At 38.4% G+C, this 22,459-nt stretch overlaps 1 long non-coding RNA gene across 3 annotated transcripts; it reads left to right on the forward strand.

The window, feature by feature from the left end:
* Positions 1–659: 659 nt before the first annotated feature.
* On the forward strand, positions 660–14,394 carry Gm5493. 3 transcript variants are annotated; one of them, XR_003952380.1, is made up of 5 exons: positions 660–901; positions 5,381–5,463; positions 7,894–8,020; positions 8,770–8,831; positions 10,788–14,394. It is a non-coding gene; the product is annotated as a predicted gene 5493 (long non-coding RNA). The 3 variants fall into 3 exon arrangements; XR_003952381.1 differs by having other exon boundaries at positions 823–901; positions 5,404–5,463; XR_003952379.1 differs by lacking the exons at positions 660–901; positions 10,788–14,394 and having other exon boundaries at positions 5,272–5,463; positions 8,770–9,071.
* The last annotated feature ends 8,065 nt before the right edge of the window (positions 14,395–22,459 follow it).

A 22,459-nucleotide genomic window follows, 5' to 3' on the forward strand; every position in this document is an offset into this window, starting at 1 on the left:
TGTGCTCGATAAAGTGCATTTTCCACTTTAATAATATCTGCACTGTTTCTTCGAATACGTGTAACATACAAAGCTCTCAATGCGGATACCTATTAAACAGGGCCGAAGGCGTTCTCAATAAGCAGTTAGTAAAAGAACTGAGTTAGAAAGCACGGAACTTACATTCCTGGAGCTTTGTAATTGACACAATAGCAAACGCAGATAATGCAACTACTCTGCCAGATTTTAGAAAGAATGAAAAAGCCACGATAAACCCCAGTTCACAGGACCTGAAATTTCCGGACAACCACAAGATATCCCAAACACAGTTGTGAGGGCGCCGTCCTTAAGAGCAGATGAGGAAAACACACACGTTCTGCTCCCGTCTGGCAGCTCCTCTGACCTGGGAGGTTCCGGTGTCCCCGTGCTGCAGTTCCAGACGCCGCGCTGCTCACTGCTGCCTCTCCCAGGCCCACAGCCAGGAAACCCGGTCTGAGGAGAGTTTCCCGGGGTCCAGAGAGATCTAGGACACCGGTTCTCTCTGGGAAACCAGCCCACGGTTACGGTTACCGCGTAATGCATTCACGTAGGAAGTGAATTGAGAATTTTCCTGTCACTCCTGGCAGGAAATCTTCATCAATCTTTGGAGCAGCTCTCTTAGACCCGCCCACCACACCCCGGTTCCTGTGACGTACCTCCTCTGAAGACTATCAACACCTAGTTCTTTTTGTAGGATCCACCCAGCTTCTTTCTTTCATTGTCACTTTCCGGTGCTTTCCAGTGGCCTCCGCCTGCCGCTGCCTTTTCCCCACCCCTCCCCGCCCCGGGGATTCTGGCCCCTTCCACTCAGTCTCAGGGGTCCAACCACACTGCTCCAGCTGTCAGGCTGTCCTGGAAGGATGCTGCACCCTAATATCTGATAGTGAGTTCTAAACTTCTCAGGTAATAGATAGGCAGCCTCGCTTGTTGGCTTGGAATACAAGCCTCCTGGGCTAAAAAACGCACAGCAAAATATAACCAGCACCCTAAATTCCGTTTTCCTTTATTCCATTCCCAACACAAAATACTAAAATTAAATAAAAAAGCCTGGCTCCCTCCCAAAGACTCAAAATATACATGAAGTATAAGAAGGACTAATCATATGTAAATGTGGATTAAAAGATTTGGGATGGAGAATGATGAGAGGGGAGATGTGGAGCTCCGGGGACAAAGGTGACTATAGAAAGTGCAACCAGTAGAACAGGGAGTGGGAAAATATGGATAAAGTCAAACTCCAGCAGCATTGTCCTGGCCACAGCAGCAAAGAGAATAGAAAATGCAAATAGTTTTTCAAGAATATTTTTGTGTAGTCTATCAATCATAATATGAAAGAGAGCATCAGCATAAGTCCCAGTTCATGTAAGAGAAAATATAGTGATAGCACAGAAATTTTGATAGCCAGAAAAATAAAATGATATCATACATTTTACAACATATACAATTCTATACACAGGGGATTCAAGGTCAGGATCAGAATGGTAAAGAAAATGGGCATAGAGCTGCATGAATTTTCAAGGGAAAGGGCATTTGTGCCTGGCACATCACTTTATGACTCTTGTCTATAACATACAGGCTGGAATTTGGATAAAGAATGTGTTGAATGTATAAATTTCTTTGGGTAGGATGGACATTTTGACTATGTTAATCCTCCTGATCCATAAGCACGAGAGATTCCTTCAAGTTTAAATATCTTCTTCAATTTATTTCTTCAAAGACCGGAGGTTTTTATCATGAAAGTCTTTCAGTTGCTTGCATAGTGTTGTGCAAAATATTTAATCCCAACCTTAGTTTCTACCCAGCCTTTGATTATTCACTTCCTGGACAAAAGACACATAATCTTTATAGTAAGCTTTTATTGGCCCTAGAGCTGAGAACGTATCTACCTTGTATGCTATTATTATGTCATTTTGCAGCTATTAATCCTGTCATAGTTTCCTATTCTTCATCTGGGCTGCTTTTAACTCCAATTAGCCAGCCAACATGGCCATTATTCTAAGACTCTTAGCCCATATGGTTTCCTCAGCCTACATCTTCTTTCTCCCCACAGCCCTTCTTTATACCCCTCTCCCAAGCCTATCTCTCTTCTCCTAGTTATTGGCTGTAGGCATGTTGATTTGCTAGTTGTGGATAACTTGGTAGACAAGGTTACAGAGTTTTACTTGGTGTCTGCAGGTGCTCTGATCCCTAGGAGAAACTAGGCCTTGGGGCTACTATTTAGCATTAAAATATAAGCAAAAAGGAAAACCTCAAGAGCATACTGAAAAACCAACAGTTTTTAAAGCAATTGTGAAAAGTGTTATTTTGCTGATTTGAAATTCATCCCTTAGTGCTAAAGATGGCTATAATTAGTATATTTGTAGTATCTCCAAATAGATATGTTTCAGTTTGCACTAGTTTCCATTCCCATCAGGAATTAAAATAAGGATATACTTTGCCATTTCCTGAACTTTGTTTCTGGCATTATTACAGTCAGAATTACTTATTTAGACAAGTAAAACAACAAATGACAGTCATTCCTAGCTTGCATGCAGAATGATGAGTTTAAAATGATTCTTCTCCACTCATACTTGGCTATATTTTGTTATTTGTTTTGTTTTGTTATTATTATTTTTTATGTGTTTGGCTGTTTTAGCCTAATGTATTTCTGTTGAAAACGTGTCTGCTTCCTGTAGAGATCACATGGAACGTTAGATTATGACAGTAAAATGAAAAATGGTTGTGAGCTAGGATTTTGGTGCTAGTGTTCAAATCCAGGTATTCTAGAATTTCTGTAACTGCTCTTCCCCACTGCATCATCTCTCCAGCCACTAATTTGCTTTCTTCATGCTAGACACTCTAGCCAGCTAGTGTGCGATTGAAGATCTTTTGGGTTCTACTTTGTGAGTCCCTCAAGACCAGGAAATATGGACATATTTATGAACATTTTGGTGGGCTCTTGAAGTCTTTTAAGTTAGATTCACTGGGATATTATCCTAATTTATGTAGAAAACTGGTGATTCAAGTTTATGAATCCTGTATTCATCAATATTAAGAAGGCATTTTTCAATCACAAAGGATTCTGCTGGTGTTTCCTGGATATGTATGAAATCACACCATCATTGAAGAGAAGAGTTGACTATTTTGCTTTATTAAGCATCTCTGTGTTTCACCTATTTTTACAGTTTTATGTAGCTAGTTCATTTATTATTGTTGTTGTCGTCATTGTTGTTATTGTTACATGTGCAAGAATATTTGTTCATCATGGACATTTGTGTACCACCCATGTACTATGTATATAGATGGTAGAAGAGGTCATGGAATATCTTGGAAGTAGAGTTATGTTTTGAGCTGCCATTTGTTTGTTGGTATAGAAGCCCTGTCCTCTGGAAGAACAGCTTGTCCTCCTAATCATTAATTATTATACCATCCCCCTGTTGCTAAGTTAAAGCTATATAAAATACATTGAGAAGAACGTGAGCTTTTGTCTTGGTACAGTGTTAATTAAATAATGTACATTTTTCTTCTTTCTGAACTAGAAACCAAGATTGAGAAATACACTATTTTGTAGACATGTGTTTAATCTGTTAAAACTTCAACTAAAGATTTTATGGCAAAGTCTTTTTGAATATTGGTGGCTAAAATGCTGTTCTTACTGAGGTTATATTTCTTAGGGTTTTTAATCCAGAAGGTTTTTAGTCATTGTGGCTGCTGAATTATGGTTCATATTGTTCTACTTTCCTTATTTGGGATAGTGCTTCCTTCTGTTTGACTTGATGATACCTTCCCAGTTCTCTCATATTCATTATTGCTCACATGAATTATACTACTAACTTTGTCCTCATGGATAATTCATGTCTGATTCTTTTGGGTATATTTTCATCTGTTTAGAGTGTAGGTAGGTCCTTGTATGAAGACAGGTCATTTTTTTTTTTACTACATTTCAATACACTTCCTAAAAATCAATTTTACCAGTCACCTTTTCTGAATGTACTGTGACAGTTGAAAATTACTTTCTTTCAGGGCTTTAAAATGTATCACTCTATTCTCTGCTGACTTCAAAATGTGGGGAAATATCTATAACTATTGTATTTTCTAACCCCCTGCTCATGTTAAAAAAGAGAAGACAGTTGGAAGATAGATGTATGTTGTTACAGCACTTAGATGTGAGAACAGCAGAATCTGTCTGGCAAATTATCCCAAGAAATAGTAGAAGAGACTGCCATGGTCTCCTACCAATCAGGAGTCCCAGTGCCTGAGCAATATACATAGGTATTTGAAGCAGATCTTGATAAAGTAAGTGATAGTGACCTTTGAGTGGAAGTCTCAATAGTGCAGAAAGATGTCTATTCAGAAGTAGCTCAGTATTTTAGGAACTGTCACTTCTGGATTTTAATATAGAAGCCCTGGACTTAATAGTGGATGCATGTAAAAAAAGGTTATTGTTTATATGCCAGAATATCCTGTTGTTCAACATCCATGAAATGAGAAATATACCTTTCCAGTTAAAGACAGGGTCAGAATTAAGTCAGGCAACACATTTTGTTCCTATATTTAATATTTCTGAAATTAAAACACAGCATCACTGGAGTAGGAAGTATTGATAGGTTTGCTACTAAATTTGACGTTACTCAGCTTGTATGTTGCAAGCAAGGATCATGAAGACATATGCCCTGTAAAATGTCATGATTATTTCCCTTGAAATTTTATGTAATGCTATGCTAATAATTTCTTACCATCCTGATGCTTGCCACAAATCTCCTCTGCATGGAATTATATATACTATAAATTCATGACAGCATTATATTTATTCCTGGCTCTCAAAGATTTTTTTGTATATCTTACAGTTATGAGTGAATTTTCAAACATGTTCACTAGTAATTATCCCGATTTTTTCACTCATCATGGTTGTTAGAATCTTTATGGTATAATATTCTAATACAGTATTTAATTTTTGTTTTCTTTGCTATTATGGCCATTACAAAGCTCCTGGAGTTTACTTTCATCAACCTTTGTACTTCCCTTGTTCTACCACTTATAATTTGAAGAGTCAACATTCCACCTTGAACTCCCAAGAGGCTTACATGGTTACCCTCATTATTTCCTATTCTCTCCCTCCTTATGCAAAATTTTATCCCAATTCTCCCTGTTGTATTTGATGTATGTCTTGTGGCAGGTTTTTTTTTTTTTGTGGGCAGACTGGGTGTCATTTATTCATAATACATAAGCCAACTCCCCTTATGTATTCCACAGTAAATATATCATTCCATGCTATCCTATCTGTGACAATGTTGACAAAATTCCTGATCATTTTAGTTTGCTGGACAATGTTTTAGCAGTGACCATATAGAGTTTTATTAATTTTGACTCTGTGAAATTTTATCAGGAATTCTGGTCTTTGTTCCTAAGACAGAAACTCAGAGCAGAGCAACAAGAAGAATGACTGCTTCTTTGGTAAATACACCCCAGGTTAGTTGCATGTCCACATGTCTTTGAAAATTGTATGTCTTATTGAACCCATTCAAAACTTTAATTATCTACATCTGGTAATGTTATCTAAAGTATTTATGTTATGTGACTTATCTTCATTTTCATTTCTGATAATCAAAATGACTATAGTACTGCCTTGTTCTGGTATACTTTCCCTCGATATTAGAGCATGAGGACATAAATTTCCTTAGACTTAAGGCATGCAATTCTGTTAGGGAATCTATTGTAGTTGATACTCAATGAATATAATGTTGTCCAATTTTGACATTGAACAGGCATGTGTTCTTTTATATTAGTGAAGAAGAAAGGTCTTGTCTGCCATATATATCACATTTCAGGAGTGATCAGTTACTTAGAAAAAAGCTTGTGAATTTGCATCTGCATATACACAGATACTGACTTCATTGAGCAATATATGGAAGAATAGAATTTATGATATATTAGTATTAGAATTTTGCATTCCTTGTTTTACTTGTTTTTTTTTTTTCTAGAACATTTGCAGCATTGTACGTAGGCCACAGGATATCAACTGAGAAGGTCAGAATAAACTGCGGAAAAGATTGAGCTAGTGTCCATATCTGAACAAGGTTGACATTGTAGAATTTTGAAGCATAGTGTTGCTCATCATTACTTGACTATGTCTGATGTGACACTTGGATTTGTTAATTCATCAAGGAATATTCCTGCACCTAGACCTCAAATGTGTACAATATATTCTTTAAAAGTTTGCTGATTGTGAGACAATTTTGTTATCCTGTTTCATGCTACACACACTCCAGTGAAGTTTTCTTGGCAGGCTGAGAGGCCTGGGACCACTCACGAGACAAAGAGTTTCAGAATAACTCACCTCCTGGAACCTTGGCATTCTCATAACCCATATACTCATACCCTATCCCCGAGTTAGTCTGGTATATGGATCCACGTGCTCTTTTAGTATTATTTTATTATAAGTGCCTTTTAAGACTGAATTCTGACATAGCTAAGCCTTCGCCAGTATTCCAATGTCCCAGAAAATCCTTGAAGCCGACAAACTTGGAATTTAGTAAGAAGGTTACCTATTCAGTCACATTCAAATTTACGTCTACTAGAGACAGTGAAACTAATTAGGCATTACAAAGATTGGAGCCGGAATAGCTCAGGGCATGTCTGCTAATAGCTTAGGAGAGTAGCCAGTCTTACCCAAACAAGGGAATACACAATGACTGAGCTAATAGTTGCGTTTACCAAGTAAGAGTTGGGGAATCCCACTGAGATAAGAATCTTCAGTACAGCCAGGAATAGCAGGCTACATTGCATATTAGAAGCAAATTGGTGAATTCTTCTGACATATGGAGATTCGCCGCAGATACTTAAAAGAACAGCCAAGTTACACTCATACAAGAATTTATCAAGGCCTAGGAAATAGGGGGTTTGTGGTATTGCATTATTCATGAGAAGGTCTGCTAGAGCAGAACCCCCTGGTGCTAGCTTTCACAAGGCTCACAGGAGTAGCACAAATTGTGACTAGGGTGTGAAATCCTTACCTGTCATTAGCTGACCCTAAGCAGAGCTGTTTTATCTTTACTGTAAATATTACCTGGTTCCTGTAAGTCCTTTTGAAGTCATTCCTTTGTTTTGTGTCAGGTAACTTCAATGTACTTTGCCTGCTGTGACATCTTACCTCTTTGTTTTCTGTATTATATAAGACTGGTGTTCACTTTGTGACAATACATTCAGATTCTACACAATCTCCTGTGTTGCCCCTGTCTGTCATTCATTCATTACAGGTGGACTCCTTGTCCACCTGTAACCAGAGACCCATTCTACGCAGACAAGGGACCAAGAGGGTCTGCGGCAGTTTCACAGAGTGAAAATACACAAAAGACTATGACTAGATTAGGAAACATCTCTTAATGAAATTAAACTTCAATTTTGTTTTATGTATTTTGGTACATTTTCCTGACTCAATGCATATGTGCTTTGTATTCTTCTCACATGTTGAAAGAAGAGAGCATTAGGTCTCATAGAATTAGATCTCATATTCTGTTTTATATGGCCATGATGGTTCTGGCCAGAAAATTACATATTAGAGGACTTTAAAAGACATTATAAAATCCAAAGTGCAAACAAAATGTTCAAATGCATTGATGGAGGCAAATCTGTTCTCTGTCTGTTGCTCAGTTTTAGAAAATATCAGCAAGCCCTAAAGAGCAGAGATGTGAATATGTGCACTATACTATTTCATTCTGTATGTTTCCTATAGAAGATGCCTAACTTCTGACACAACACTATGGCCCTTCTAGAAAACTTTTGTCCTTTAATATTTGCCATGAGTCTTCCATATCATATATCTTATTCTTTGTGTCTTTCGTAAGTAGGAAGACATTTTTGCCCAACATCACATGATAAATTGGTAATTTTCTATTACAGTGTTTGTTAACATTCAGGGATGTGGCTGTGGAGTTCTCAGTGGAAGAGTGGGAATGTCTGAACTGTTCTCAGAGGGCACTGTATACAGATGTGATGATGGAGAGTTACAGTAATCTATTCCTTTTGGGTGAGAATACTCTTCCTGTACAAATTAATTCTGTTAATTTACATATCTTTTGTAAATGGAAACTCTGAAGTGTCTAGAGACTTACGGAATAAAGAATAATAACCAGTACTGTATACTGTATAGTCTCTCTTTTTACCTAGTTTTCCATCAAAACTTTAAAGTTCAAAGAATATTGCACCTTTATAGAAAGGAAGTATATTGTTTTATACATAACAATTGGAATCTGAAAATGTTGCTATTGCATTCCATTGTTCACCCATTTCTGAATTTTAAAATGCAAATTATTTTAAATAGAGCAGCATCTGTTTTGTGAGACTTTTGTTTTTAGTGTATTTATTTACTTTTTGGCATGTGCTCTCTGTGTTTATTCCTGTTACACCATGACTTTTTCTTAGCACGTTTTAAGTAGAAGTAATTATATATGGTGAGTTCCATGCCATTGTGGATTACATAATAAATTCCTGGCTGATCTTGTTAATATGATCATTCACATAGTTTCTATCTCAAAATTATTTTTGCTTGATCACCTCTTTTTCCTACCTTCTGTAAGAGACAGTGTTTAAATAAATATTAGAAGGCTCTCATTTTTCAGTCATTTAATACAGATTAAATTTGAAGTTCTTCTGAGCATCCATTTAATGTTTGTGAAACAGAAAAGATATTTTTCCTTTAGAATGGCTAATTTATATTATTGAATCTCTTACTCATGTATTAATCTCTTTTTTCCCTAATTGTACTTTTTTCCCCAGAGAATTTTCTTAAATGTGAGGAGGTGTTGGATCAAGGCACAAAGCATATTGCCCACAAGCATGTGAGTATACAAGAAAAGTCTTACAAATATAATGAGCATGATTACATGAATCCTCCCAAGTTACATCTTCCAGAACTGAACATAAAGATGAGTCTGTCAAAATATCGAACCTAAACAGAAAAAAAAAAAAAAAGTTGGGAAGACTGGTATAGCTGTCTGATGAGAGGTTCTGACAGTTCCTGACAAATACAGAGGTGAATACTAGTCGCCAGCCATTGGACTGAGCACAGGGTCCCCAATGGAAGAGCTAGAAAAAGGGCCCAAGGAGCTGAAGGGGTTTGTAGCCCCATAGGAGGAACAACAATATGAACAAACCAGTACCCCCAGTGCTCCCAGGGACTAAACCACCAACCAAAGAGTACAATTGAGGGGCCCATGACTCCAGCTGTATATGTAGCAGAGGATGGGCTTATTGGACATCAGTGGGAGGAAAGGACCTTGGTCCTGTGAAGGCTCTTTGCCCCAGTGTAGGGGAAGGCCTGGACATGGAAGCAGAAGTGGATAGGTTGGTGAGCTGGGTGGGGGGCTTGGGATAGGGGATTTTTCACAGGGGAAACTAGGAAAGGGGATAACTTTTGAAATGTAAATAAAGAAAATATCTAATAAAAAGGTAAAAAAAAAAGGATCAGATATCATTTCTGTTCTTCTACCATGATTTTTGGTTGCACATATAAGAATCTCATATGATTTCTCATTGTTTTTCAAAAATATATAACATAAGGTTATATACTTGCTCCATAGTGAATGTGTACCAGGAATGTAAACTTGGGGGCTAGAAAGATAGCTTAGAAGTAAATGGCATTTACTGTTCCTGCAGATAAACCCACCTTCATTCTCTCTACAAACATGGCAGCTCAATACTGCACCTGGTTCCTGTGCTGAACATTTGGTACAGTCTTTAGGACTCCACAGCCATCATGTAGGCATGCAGTGGTCAGAAAAATATGTGATGAACACTCACAAACTTAAATGAAAATATTTTTATAGGAAGAAGTTGAAACCTATTGATTACAACTATTTTTCAAAGTTGTAATATTTATAGCTTGGGGAGCATATGATGGGGGCTGAGGTTCAGGATGAGTCTATTTAATTCTTTATTTCCATAAGATGCTCAATCATGTCAGCTATAGAGTCATTTATCTGCATGCCTTCTTTCATAAGCCTGGCTCTGGAAAACTGATCATCATTAAAATGAAATCTATGTGGTATATGAGACTTACCATCTGCACAAATATATAAAGTCACAATTACATCCTGTGTAGGAACTGGCCATCAAGATATTTCTTGATCATCATTTACAATGGAATCTCTTTCAAAATTGTAGGTCTTAACTCCATGAAAAATATCTGTTCTCTCAGAAATAACCTAGGAAGGCTACAATGGGACAAGGCAGTGTTATGTGGATCAAATATTTAAAGACCTGACAATCAGAGAAGGAAAAAAGTCATAGGAAATAAACAGTTTAGATGATACGGTGATTGGAATAGGAATGGCCCCCACAGGTTCTCCTTGGTCATCAGGGAGTGGCACTATTAAAAGTTGTGGCCTTGTTGGGGAAAGTGTGTCAATGGAGGTGTGCTATGAGGTTTTCAGAAGTTTAAGCCAGGTCCAGTGTCTCTCTCTTCCTGACAATCCAGATGTGAAACTCTTAAGTACTTCTCTAACGCTATGTGTGCTGGTGTACAATAGCATGTTTCCCACCATGATGATAATGAACATAACCTCATAACCTATAAGCCAACCCTAATGAAACATTTTCCATTATAAGAGTTGCCATGGTTGGAATGTCTCTTCACAGCAATAGAAAATGTGACTAAGAAAGGACATTATCAAAGGAAGAAAATAAATGTTTGCATTGTTTCAATAACAAAAACGATTTTCAAAGAAATGTGGACGCAACACTGACCTGTGGTGCATTTACAGAGAAAACACCTATTCTTCCTGTTTCCCTTTCAGGAACAAAGGCCAAAACTCGTTTTGACATTCCACATCAAGATACTAAAACTACAAAGCTAAACATCATTGAACTATGTTAGGGACATTGTCAAACCATATAAAGAGAACTGAAACCTAAAATGATATGAAATTGTCTTATCAACATTCCTATAAACATGAAAGCATGAGAAGATAACTATGAACATTGTCATTATACCAAAAATTTGGAACTTAAAATTCATGGAGCATGAAGTTCACTTGAAGAAAGTTATGAAATAACAAGGGTCATGCTTAAAATTCATGGAGCATAAGTTCACTTGAAGAATGTTATGAAATAACAAGGGTCATGTATTCAAGTAGCATTCCAGATTATAATTAGAAGCAAATAGTATCTCAAAACAAACAAACAAACAAACAAAACCAGAGCAAGTCTATCAATGAGAACACGGGAAGTACAACATTTTACATTAAAAAATAGATGAATAAAGGAGAGTTGAGTGGTAGCATACCATGTGCAACACTCCAAAACAGGAAAACACTATTTCAATCTGGAGGAGGAAAAACAATACTACTGGTAGTTAACCATCCAGATCATTAATTTAAACAAAACACAGAACAACAACAACAACAAGAGTGTTACATGATATGGAAATCACACAACTAATGGAAATATCATAAGATAAAGTTCAACAAGGTTTTGTGCTAAACTCCTAAAGGGAGCAGGAAAAAAAGGAATATGACTTAAGAGAGTAAAGGGTATATATGCCACACCAAGACCAACAGTCCTGTGCATAGAAAAAAAAGAACAGCATCAGAAGGAACACTGAAAGGAGAAGATGCTTGTACTCTCCTGTCTTACTGAGCCCACTAGCATAAGTGTGGACTAGAGAAATCTGAATAAGACAAAGGATGAAAAGAAGAAAAAAGTAGAAAAGCAAGATTTCAATCTCTTTTAAAGATGATGTAGTCATACACAAAACACCATAGAGATACCATGGAAAAAAGTCCTAGACCTTATAAGTACTTTAAATACTACTGAAAAACACAAAATACTGTAATCAAGGGTTTTATCAAAATTTTAAAAAATACAGTGCAAATGATCAAGAAGCCAATGGACTGAACTCAAAAGCAGTTAAAACAGCCAACTATTCATACTACATGTTCCACATGGTTAGTCATAAACAAAATGCTCATCCAATGTATACTGAGATCTCTTCTCTTCCTAGTCAGTGTCCACACTCAAGGTTCTAAACAATAACAAACACTGGAGACAATGCAATGGAAGAACAGAGACAGCATCAGTGGAATCCAACTCACTTTAAACACCAGTCAAGAAAGTGTGCAGCTTCCTGAACAACCAAATACAGTAAAGAGAACACCTAGGGAAAATTGTGATGATGTTCATAAAAAAATTAAATATACTGCAAAATAACTATGAAATAGAAACTCACTAAGAGAAAAAGAAACAAAAATTGGCGAAATGGTGTGAAATTATTTATCTTTCTGTTGATTTCTTATGGTAGCCTCATGGCCTATTTTACTTGAGAAATTCCATTCTAAAAGTCTTTCAAAAATATTCCATTTGAATCTTTCATAAATTCTTTAAACACTGCTACTATTATAGACATACCAGAAAATTAATCATGAAATATAACTGAAGAAACTGAAGAAATGGTTAACCAATAACTAGCCCAACTTGAAACCTATCCCACGGGCAAGCACCAATATTTGTCATTACTAATGATATTATCTTATACTTGTAGACAGGATCCTAGCACTACTGTTTGCTGACAGGCTCTACACAGCAGCTGACAGAAACAGATGCAGTTACCCATAGCCAAACATTGGACAGAGCTCAGAGACTCTTATGGGAGTGTTGGGGGAAGGATTGAAGGTACTGAAGGGGATGGGAACCCCAGAGGATGACCTTACACAGTCAACTAATCTGGACCTTTGGGAGCTCTCAAAGACTGAGCCCCCAACCAAAGAATATACTCAGGCTAGAATGAGACACACAACACATACATAGCAGACATGCAGCTCAAGTTCTATGTGGGCCCCCAAACAACTGGAACAGAGGCTGTCCCTAAAGCTGTAGCCTGACTGTGGTATCCATTCCCCAACAAAGTTGCCTAGTCTGGCCTCTGTGGGAGAGTATATGCCTAATACGGCAGAGACTTAATGCAAAAGATTTGGGGGATACTCAGGAGGACCCACATTCTCAGTAGAGAAGCAGGGAAGGTCTCTGTGAGTGGGGATAAGGAGGGGGACAGTGGTTGGTCAGTAAATAAATGAAGAAATCTAAATTAAAAAAAAAACATTTTCACCGTAATTTCAAGCATGAGTCCATACAAATCAAGAAACCATGAAATTTAAAAGATATAACATATGAACAAACAATGTGAACATGTTCATGTACAGTTTAGAAATCCCCAAGAGTGTGCTTGATGATCATTTTGAAATACTGAGAAAAATTGGGTATTTATTTCAACTCCAAACCACTATTTTAGAAAATTGACAATACAAATTGTGAATCTCAGGAATTTAGGCATGGTTCAAAACATTAACAATTACTATGCAAATTTTATTTCCTTATCAACATTTAATCTGAGATGTATGTGCTCTAAAACTATATTCATAAATGTGTCTTCACCTGCTGAGTTCTTATGTTACACCAGAGAATGTAGCAAAAATAATTTGATGTCCAGTTTCCACTGTCACTTGAACCCCATACCACTCATGCCTCAATGACTTGGCTACTGGCTCTTCTCTCTTCATCTTCCAGGGTTTGTTTTAATGCTCCATGGTGAGCAGATCTGGAAGAACAGAATGAGAATGGCTGATAGGGAGGACATGCTACAGCAAACACATGTATTCTAACACAGTGCTGTGCTCAGTAGATAAGGAGAAAACAAAGAATTCTAGAAATAATATCCTAGCACTCAAATAGTTTATACTCATACTTAGCATTTTAGCTTGGGTAATTTAAGGCCCACTTCTAAACAAACTCACCCAATACTGAAGGGCATAAAGAAACGGTAGGATCATGGTGAAAATTCTGTACCCTACTCACTGTCTGAATTAATCATGAAGCAAAATGAAAGGAGCCTAACTCTTCCCAAAAGGACATACGTGAAGAAGAGAGGACTCTTCATTAAAATGTTTTCTGTCCTTTGAGAATTTCACTGTATTCTATGACATCTGAACCTTCTTCATACATAGCTTACATACATCCCAGTAGCTTGAAAGTCAATTCTGACAGTGAATATCAAGTTGGGCCTGGTGACTCAGGCTTTTAATCCCTGCACTCTGGATGCAGAGGTGGGCTAACTCTGCACATTCAAGGCCGGCATAGTCTACATAGTGAGTTCCAGCACAGGCAGGGCTGTGTAAAGAAACCCTGCATCAAAAAATAAAACATAAGGAAAACATGTAAATGACCAATATAATGTGCATACATCACAGATGGAAAACTAATGGTTGTAGTCTCCCCTCCCCCAGCCTGAAACCTGCTTGCTCAGGGGTGGAGCTTCCCGCTCAATCGTTCTGCCATGTCCACTGCTGGAACCTGCCGCTTTGCTGTTCAGAGCCGTGCACGTGGTCACCCTGTTATTGGACCCCAAGACTAATTGGCGGGAATCGGGCCCCTTCCCCTGCTTCATAATTGCGTGCGGAACAGTAAAATTGAGCTTTGATCAGAATGACTGTCTTAGCTGCATTTCTTTATCTCGCCACCTAGCCCCTCTTCTCTTCCAGATTTCCAAAATGCCTTTCCAGGCTAGAACCCATGTTGCGATCTGCTGGCCGGACACAACAAATGGTAAGATGTTATAGAGTAAATGTTAGCGACTGTACCCGTACAGTGTAGTTTGCAAAAATACATATAGGGATCCACTCACAATTTCAGTTGATATTTATGTGAATAATAACTAAAAGCTTTTTAGGATGAGAATTCACAGGCTCTAAGTGCCACCCTCTTATGTAAAGTAGTGGTAGAACATGGAATTTGTAAAAGTTGGGATAAATTGAGTAACAAAATCTTTATTGTATCCAAAATAGAAAAGAAAAAATAGTGTGAAACATCAATACCTCAATTTAATGCTGCAAGATCATCTTTAAGAGGATATTTTGCTAACCATAAGAAGAATGAGAAAGTATAGGCACCAGTACACAGGGTCTCAAACTTACCAACAACAGTAAGATAGCCACAGAAAAAATATGAGAGCTCCATCACTATGAGCAGCAGAGCTACTCACAAGATCCATGCTCCATCTCTGCCTATCTACTAGCCCTGTAGCTCCTGGACGTAACAAGTACCAAGGTCTGCAGTTATCACCAATGCACTGATGACATGTGACTTTCCTAGGACAGGCCACATGATTCCTAAAGGTGTTTGGAGATTTCAAGTCCAGAAAGTCTTAGGCCTGTTTGCTCAATCCTTGATCACACACCATGAGGACTTGAGGACACTGGTGTTCCCTTAAATGAGGTTTTTTCTCAGTCCCTCAAGACTTTGAGTCCTTAGTGTGTCCCCAAACCCAACCCACAATGCCTGTGCTTAAGGTTGTATTTGAGATCTAATCCTTTCCAGGCTAGACAATTACTCTAAACCTAACCAACTCCCCCCACCACTCCCTGACCTATCTCTCCCACTCTGTCTAAAGCAGGCATCCACATAGCTGTTACACTGTCCTGACTGCTATATATAGACATAGCCAACATATAGACATAGCCAACCCCACATGGTTGTTGATTTGATTAAAACAATGCTTGATCTAGTAGCATTCTCTACCCACAAGTTCCTAACCTCAAATCCTGTATTCTCAAATCTTAATCATAGCATTCCCTCATTCAACTATCATCTTCCTGATCTAAAACTTCATAGAAAAATACAAATGGCAGGCTGGAACCACAGCAATGTAAGAAGACTGGATAGAATATTCCTACCCCTAATCACGAGGTCAATACAGTGCTGCATCTAACATGTAATTTGAATGAAATTCAAAAGAGTGGACCCAATATAAAATTCAGGGACTATTCAATGGGTCAGAGGATATAAAGAGGAAACAAACACCTGAACTCAAACAGGACAGGGACAAAAGTGATTGAAGGACAAGAGAATTCTCACAAAAGGCTGAGGAAATAATGAGGATAATGCACAATGTGAATATCACAATCTACTGAGATAGAAATATAAGGAATTCTCAGTCTGAAATGAAACAGGAAGTGAAGAACTCAGTGAGCCTGATAATAACTCTATAGAGAACCTATCCATCAAATTGTAGGATGTCAGGAGCCATAATGGGATTAGCTAATAACTAGCAGGTGATCATCCTAAAATGGCCTGCTTCAGATTATTATATAATCTGTGACATGTGTGCCCTAATTAAGCAAGGCTGTAAGTGATTCATTTTAGGAGTGATTCATGCTATTAATATGCTTTTCCTGCTATTATTAAACACATATAACAATCACTAAGTAGTAGCACACCCCTTTGGAACAAATCTCTGCAGATCCACAAAGATGTACTATCTTGTAGTAATGCCATACAGACAAATAAATGACTTAAGTCTTAATGATGATCCTATAAGAATTTCTAAAATTATATTTGTGATCATTAAGCTCTTTTACAACAGGGCTGCTATTAGGCCATTTTCTGATAGTCAAAGCTACAATGAGAACTCTGCCAGTCTCCCAAGTGTCACCAGTTCATTGCTCTTAGATGGTAACCAGAGTTTCTCCTATTCAGAAGACATTCCAAGAGGTTGTAAAACAATTAACTAAGGTCATAAGGGAACTAACAATTTATTATAGGTGCTAGGACAGAAGATAAAATATTGACGGTTTGTCTATACAAAACTTCACTAATAACTTAGTTATGGCTTTAAACCTTCAGTGAAACTGTGAAGCTGAGACAGGTGATGGATGTTTAGCCAGATAATTACTCCTAATGGATATGAATGTAAACATTCTCTGTTGTAAACTTCTATTTCAATTTATGATTTGATTTTTGTGTGAAGTTGTGAACTTTGTAATATGTGATCATGTATTCTGAAAGATGTATAAGTACTGAGGACAAAAAGAGATGAGGAGAATTGAGAGAGATGATTTTTTTTTTTTTTGCCTTTCCCCACTTAGACTAGAATTTTTTCCTTTTCCTTACCTAGAAGAATTTTTCCCATTCCCCACTTTTCCCCTTAGATAGCTTTCATAGGAACCTTTTTACAGCTTAGTAATAAATTCTACAATCACTTCTCTAAGTGTCTTCTCTTCCTGCAACTTCTGACTAGCAGGCTGAAAGTTAGAACCCAGCAGTTCCTGCTGAGATAGAAGAAAGGCTGCATTGCTTATTCCCCCTCTGTTAGGCTACAGGTATTAATTGCCTAAGCCAGCAGTCTTTTACTCTCAGAAAGAGCAAGACAAATTTTTAGGACTTTTTAGAAGTTATCATCAGCATTTCAGTACAATCAGAAAGCTAGAAAGCCCTGAGACCCTCAGACTTTAAAGCCATCACCAGAGTCCTACTCTGTGACTCCACCACTACCTTGCCCCGGGCTGGGGAAGCTCCTAGAAGTAGGACATGGAAGACAAATATCAGTGTTTCAATGCAAATCAAAAGGGCTTGATCTCATAATTAAAAAAAAAAATAACAGGTCAAACAATGAAAAAAATTCTTGCTGCATTCTAGCAAATATATTAAAAGATAAAAGTGAAATTCATGCCAGGCACAGTGGGGTGTGTCTTTCATCTCAGCATTCAGGTGTAAGGGGAGGTTCTGATGTTAAAATTCTGTTTCCTAATTGGTTCTTGACTTGTCAGTAAAGAAAGCCTTGAGCCAGTTGCTGGGAGGAAGGTACAGGCAGGACTTCCAGGTTCCAGAGGAGGAGGGGGCAAGGAGTAAGAGACGCATTGGGGAAAGAGGCATTTTGGCAATGCTTTGAAAGGAGAAGTGAAAAACAATCATGTAAGGTATCAGGGGATCTGGGACTATGACCTATGCTACAGGTGGGTGGCCAAGGATTTGGTAGGGGTTAAGTTAGGCTAGCCACTAAGTTTAGGCAGGCAGAGAGTTGGAGATAATGAAAGACCCACAACGTGAGGACTCCCCCACGTTCTGACTCAGGAGAGGCGACACCCCAAAATCACCCACAAGAAACGGTCGTCTTGCTGCAAATTGCAAGAGGATTTTTATTCAAGAGCGCTCTCGGGCCCATGGTCATACACCACGCAGGGGTAGAGGACCATGGTGCCCCGAGTAGCTGAGTAAGGGGGTATTTAAAGGAAAAAACCACAACTCAAGGAGGTGGGAAGGGCGTTGTTGGAAAATACCAAAAATACCAGTTAAGAGTCACAAGGAAGTACAAAGTCACAGGTGTCACAAGGAATACCTGGTAATTGTTAACTCTCAAGACAGTTTCTAAGAGCCCCTAACAATAGCACATTTGCATTGCAGGTTCCGTAATGGTCAGGGTGACTTTCTTTGAATTAACACTCTTTGAACACAGGAAGCGGATGGGTGGAGGAATGTCGCTATCTGTTTTATGATTAGCATACCTTGGAGCACTGAGTTTACTACTCTTTCAATAATAAATTGGTAAGGGCACAGTTTTCAAAGCAGGAGATATCTGCACCCAGCGATTATGCCATGGAAGGCAAGCTATAAGGTGACAAGCTGCATGTCTCTTTTATCAGCAGATTCAAGGGTCATAAGAGGGTTCTGGGGGAGTAATCATATCCCAGAGCTGAAGGTGAGTAGAAAGGGAAGTATGGAGGGCTTGGTAGTGTGGCCCTTCCTGGGAAAAGATGGTAATATTTTAAAACAACTGGCAACACTCAGGAGGCTCAGGCAGGCAGATCTCTGAGATAGAAGCCATCCTGGTCTCCACATCAGGTTACAGTAATGTCCAGGCTACAGACCAAGACTCTAATTCAGAAACAAAAAGAAAACCCAAACGAGAAGCAAAAGGAATATTTTCTACAATAATATCAAAATCCTCTAAAACCTGCCTTTTGGCACAATTATAACATGAATATTAGAAGACTGCTTATATTGCTTTAAAGGAGAATGTTGGCTTATGGATTTGTTGTTAATTGCCCACCTGGTCAGAATGTTTTGGAAGGTTTAGTTGTTGGATCATTATTGAATAAAGTATGAATTGGTGGTAGGCTCTTAAAAAAGAAATAGCTGCAAGCCACCTTAGTTCTCTCTTTCCCTCCTTGATACAGTGGGTGAGGATATGATCTCTAAGCTTTCTGTTTAACAACATGCTGCTTGATTTTTTTTTTTTCCATTTTTTATTAGGTATTTAGCTCATTTACATTTCCAATGCTATACCAAAAGTCCCCCTTACCCACCCACCCCCACTCCCCTACCCACCCACTCCCCCCCTTTGGCCCTGGCGTTCCCCTGTACCGGGGCACACAAAGTCTGCGTGTCCAATGGGCCTCTCTTTCCAGTGATGGCCGACTAGGCCATCTTTTGATACATATGCAGCTAGAGTCAAGAGCTCAGGGGTACTGGTTAGTTCATAATGTTGTTCCACCTATAGGGTTGAAGATCCCTTTAGCTCCTTGGGTACTTTCTCTAGCTCCTCCATTGGGAGCCCTGTGATCCATCCATTAGCTGACTGTGAGCATCCACTTCTGTGTTTGCTAGGCCCCGGCATAGTCTCACAAGAGACAGCTACATCTGGGTCCTTTCGATAAAATCTTGCTAGTATATGCAATGGTGTCAGCGTTTGGATGCTGATTATGGGGTGGATCCCTGGATATGGCAGTCTCTACATGGTCCATCCTTTCATCTCAGCTCCAAACTTTGTTTCTGTAACTCCTTCCATGGGTGTTTTGTTCCCACTTCTAAGGAGGGGCATAGTGTCCACACTTCAGTCTTCATTTTTCTTGAGTTTCATGTGTTTAGGAAATTGTATCTTATATCGTGGGTATCCTAGGTTTTGGGCTAGTATCCACTTATCAGTGAGTACATATTGTGTGAGTTCCTTTGTGATTGTGTTACCTCACTCAGGATGATGCTCTCCAGGTCCATCCATTTGGCTAGGAATTTCATAAATTCATTCTTTTTAATAGCTGAGTAGTACTCCATTGTGTAGATGTACCACATTTTCTGTATCCATTCCTCTGTTGAGGGGCATCTGGGTTCTTTCCAGTTTCTGGCTATTATAAATAAGGCTGCTATGAACATAGTCATCCAGTGGAAGAAAGACAGCATTTTCAACAATTGGTGCTGGCACAACTGGTTGTTATCATGTAGAAGAATGCGAATCGATCCATACTTATCTCCTTGTACTAAGGTCAAATCTAAGTGGATCAAGGAACTTCACATAAAACCAGAGACACTGAAACTTATAGAGGAGAAAGTGGGGAAAAGCCTTGAAGATATGGGCACAGGGGAAAAATTCCTGAACAGAACAGCAATGGCTTGTGCTGTAAGATCGAGAATTGACAAATGGGACCTAATGAAACTCCAAAGTTTCTGCAAGGCAAAAGACACTGTCTATAAGACAAAAAGACCACCAACAGACTGGGAAAGGATCTTTACCTATCCTAAATCAGATAGGGGACTAATATCCAACATATATAAAGAACTCAAGAAGGTGGACCTCAGAAAATCAAATAACCCCCTTAAAAAATGGGGCTCAGAACTGAACAAAGAATTCTCACCTGAGGAATACCGAATGGCAGAGAAGCACCTGAAAAAATGTTCAACATCCTTAATCATCAGGGAAATGCAAATCAAAACAACCCTGAGATTCCACCTCACACCAGTGAGAATGGCTAAGATCAAAAATTCAGGTGACAGCAGATGCTGGCGAGGATGTGGAGAAAGAGGAACACTCCTCCATTGTTGGTGGAATTGCAGGCTTGTACAACCACTCTGGAAATCAGTCTGGCGGTTCCTCAGAAAATTGGACATAGTACTACCGGAGGATCCAGCAATACCTCTCCTGGGCATATATCCAGAAGAAGCCCCAACTGGTAAGAAGGACACATGCTGCTTGATTTTAGGACCCTGGGCAATGGTGGACTCTTATTGTCTGGGAGCATTAGCCAAAGTAACCTCTTTCAGAAGTTGCCTTGGTCATTGTTGCTTTATGAAAGCAGTAGACAAAACCAATTACAATAAACCTGATGCATGTCATGTTCTGAAATATAATCAAGAAGAGGTAGTATGAGGTCATGAGGACTAAGGGCCCAATTAGTGGGTCTTTTGTTTTTGTTCCTTTGTTTTGTTTTGTATCTAAACAAAATCGCAATCATTTGATTTAACCAATGAAGACTCCGTCATCAGAAGCTGGGGTGAAAGACTGCCATCTAGGAGAGTCCTAGAAAGCACACAGCTGACTTTCCTCATCACTAACAATCACAAAACGAAAAAGGAAGTCTCCTCCCTGCCATCTCAAAAACCCCTCAAACTGAATATCCCTTCCTTCTACTTCTTGTTAGTTGGTTTATCCATCCTCCTAACTTCATCTTACTCTTTCTTTTCTTTTTTTTTTTTTTCTGTTTTCACTCCCTGACAACTGATTGCTTAAGAGAACTGGACAGCACATGCAGATTACATACCATTGGCTACAATTCCTGACACACAGAAAAATAAAAATGACACACAATGGCATGGCTATGTTGAAAAGCAGAATTTCCATTATTTCTGGGACTCTCTAGACACCAGAGTTTAATATACACAAAACACATAAATACAAAGGAGTTATATAAGAAGAGAATCCTTAGCTAAAATAATACACTTCTATAATTCTCCAGTGTAACATCCATTTACAATGACCTCTAAGCATGGTCTAAATATTCTAATTACTCCTGTGAGAATTCCTCAGCCACATCTCTGAATATTAACAGGCCCTAAAACAGACAACCACCCATTTATTGTGTGCTTCTGGACAAACTTCCTTCCTAGGTAAAATATTACTAACAAATTAGAGAAACTTGTGTGTGTGTGTGTTATGACAAATATTCAAATCCCAAAGTTCTCTAGAGGTGCTACAGAGATGGCTCAGAAGTGAATCCCCTACTGTTCCTTTAGAGACAATATATATAATGACTTCCTATATTACTTATATTCAGATGGTCTCTGCCTCCATGAACTTTCAGGTTTTTCTAAGACCTGAGCAGGAGATAAAGAATTTGTCACCATCAGTAGAATTTTAACTTTTCTCTCTAGTTCACATTCTGTAATGTCTTTTAAAATGCAGTTCAGTTCCTAGCACTCTTCTAGCAGTACAAAATCATTTTTTGTTGGTTTTTCAAGAAAGGGTTTCACTGTGAACAGCTAGCTGTCCTAAAACTCTCTTTGTAGACCAAGCAGACTGAAAACTCATATAGATCTGCCTGCCACTGCCTTCCCAGTGCTAGGATTAAAGGCACGTACCAACAAAGCCTAGGTACAGAACACATTTTGACTCTTGTTGCACTGGATCCAGGCCTCTCACCTGAACTCTATATGCTGGATACATACACAGAGGACATGCACACATTCAGGCAAATATACTCATACACATAAAAGTGAAATATAATATTAATCCAAGCTATTTTTAAAATACTTGTAATATGGTGGGTGCATCTTCTTTTCTTTGTGAAAACACAATGACATAATGATCTCAAAATCAGATAACATATAGGGAATATAAGATACACATTTGAAGGTCAACTAGGTTTTTTAAAGT

The sequence above is a fragment of the Mus musculus genome, chromosome 17 (genome assembly GCF_000001635.26).
Source record: "Mus musculus strain C57BL/6J chromosome 17, GRCm38.p6 C57BL/6J".
Classification (NCBI taxonomy): Eukaryota; Metazoa; Chordata; class Mammalia; order Rodentia; family Muridae; genus Mus; species Mus musculus.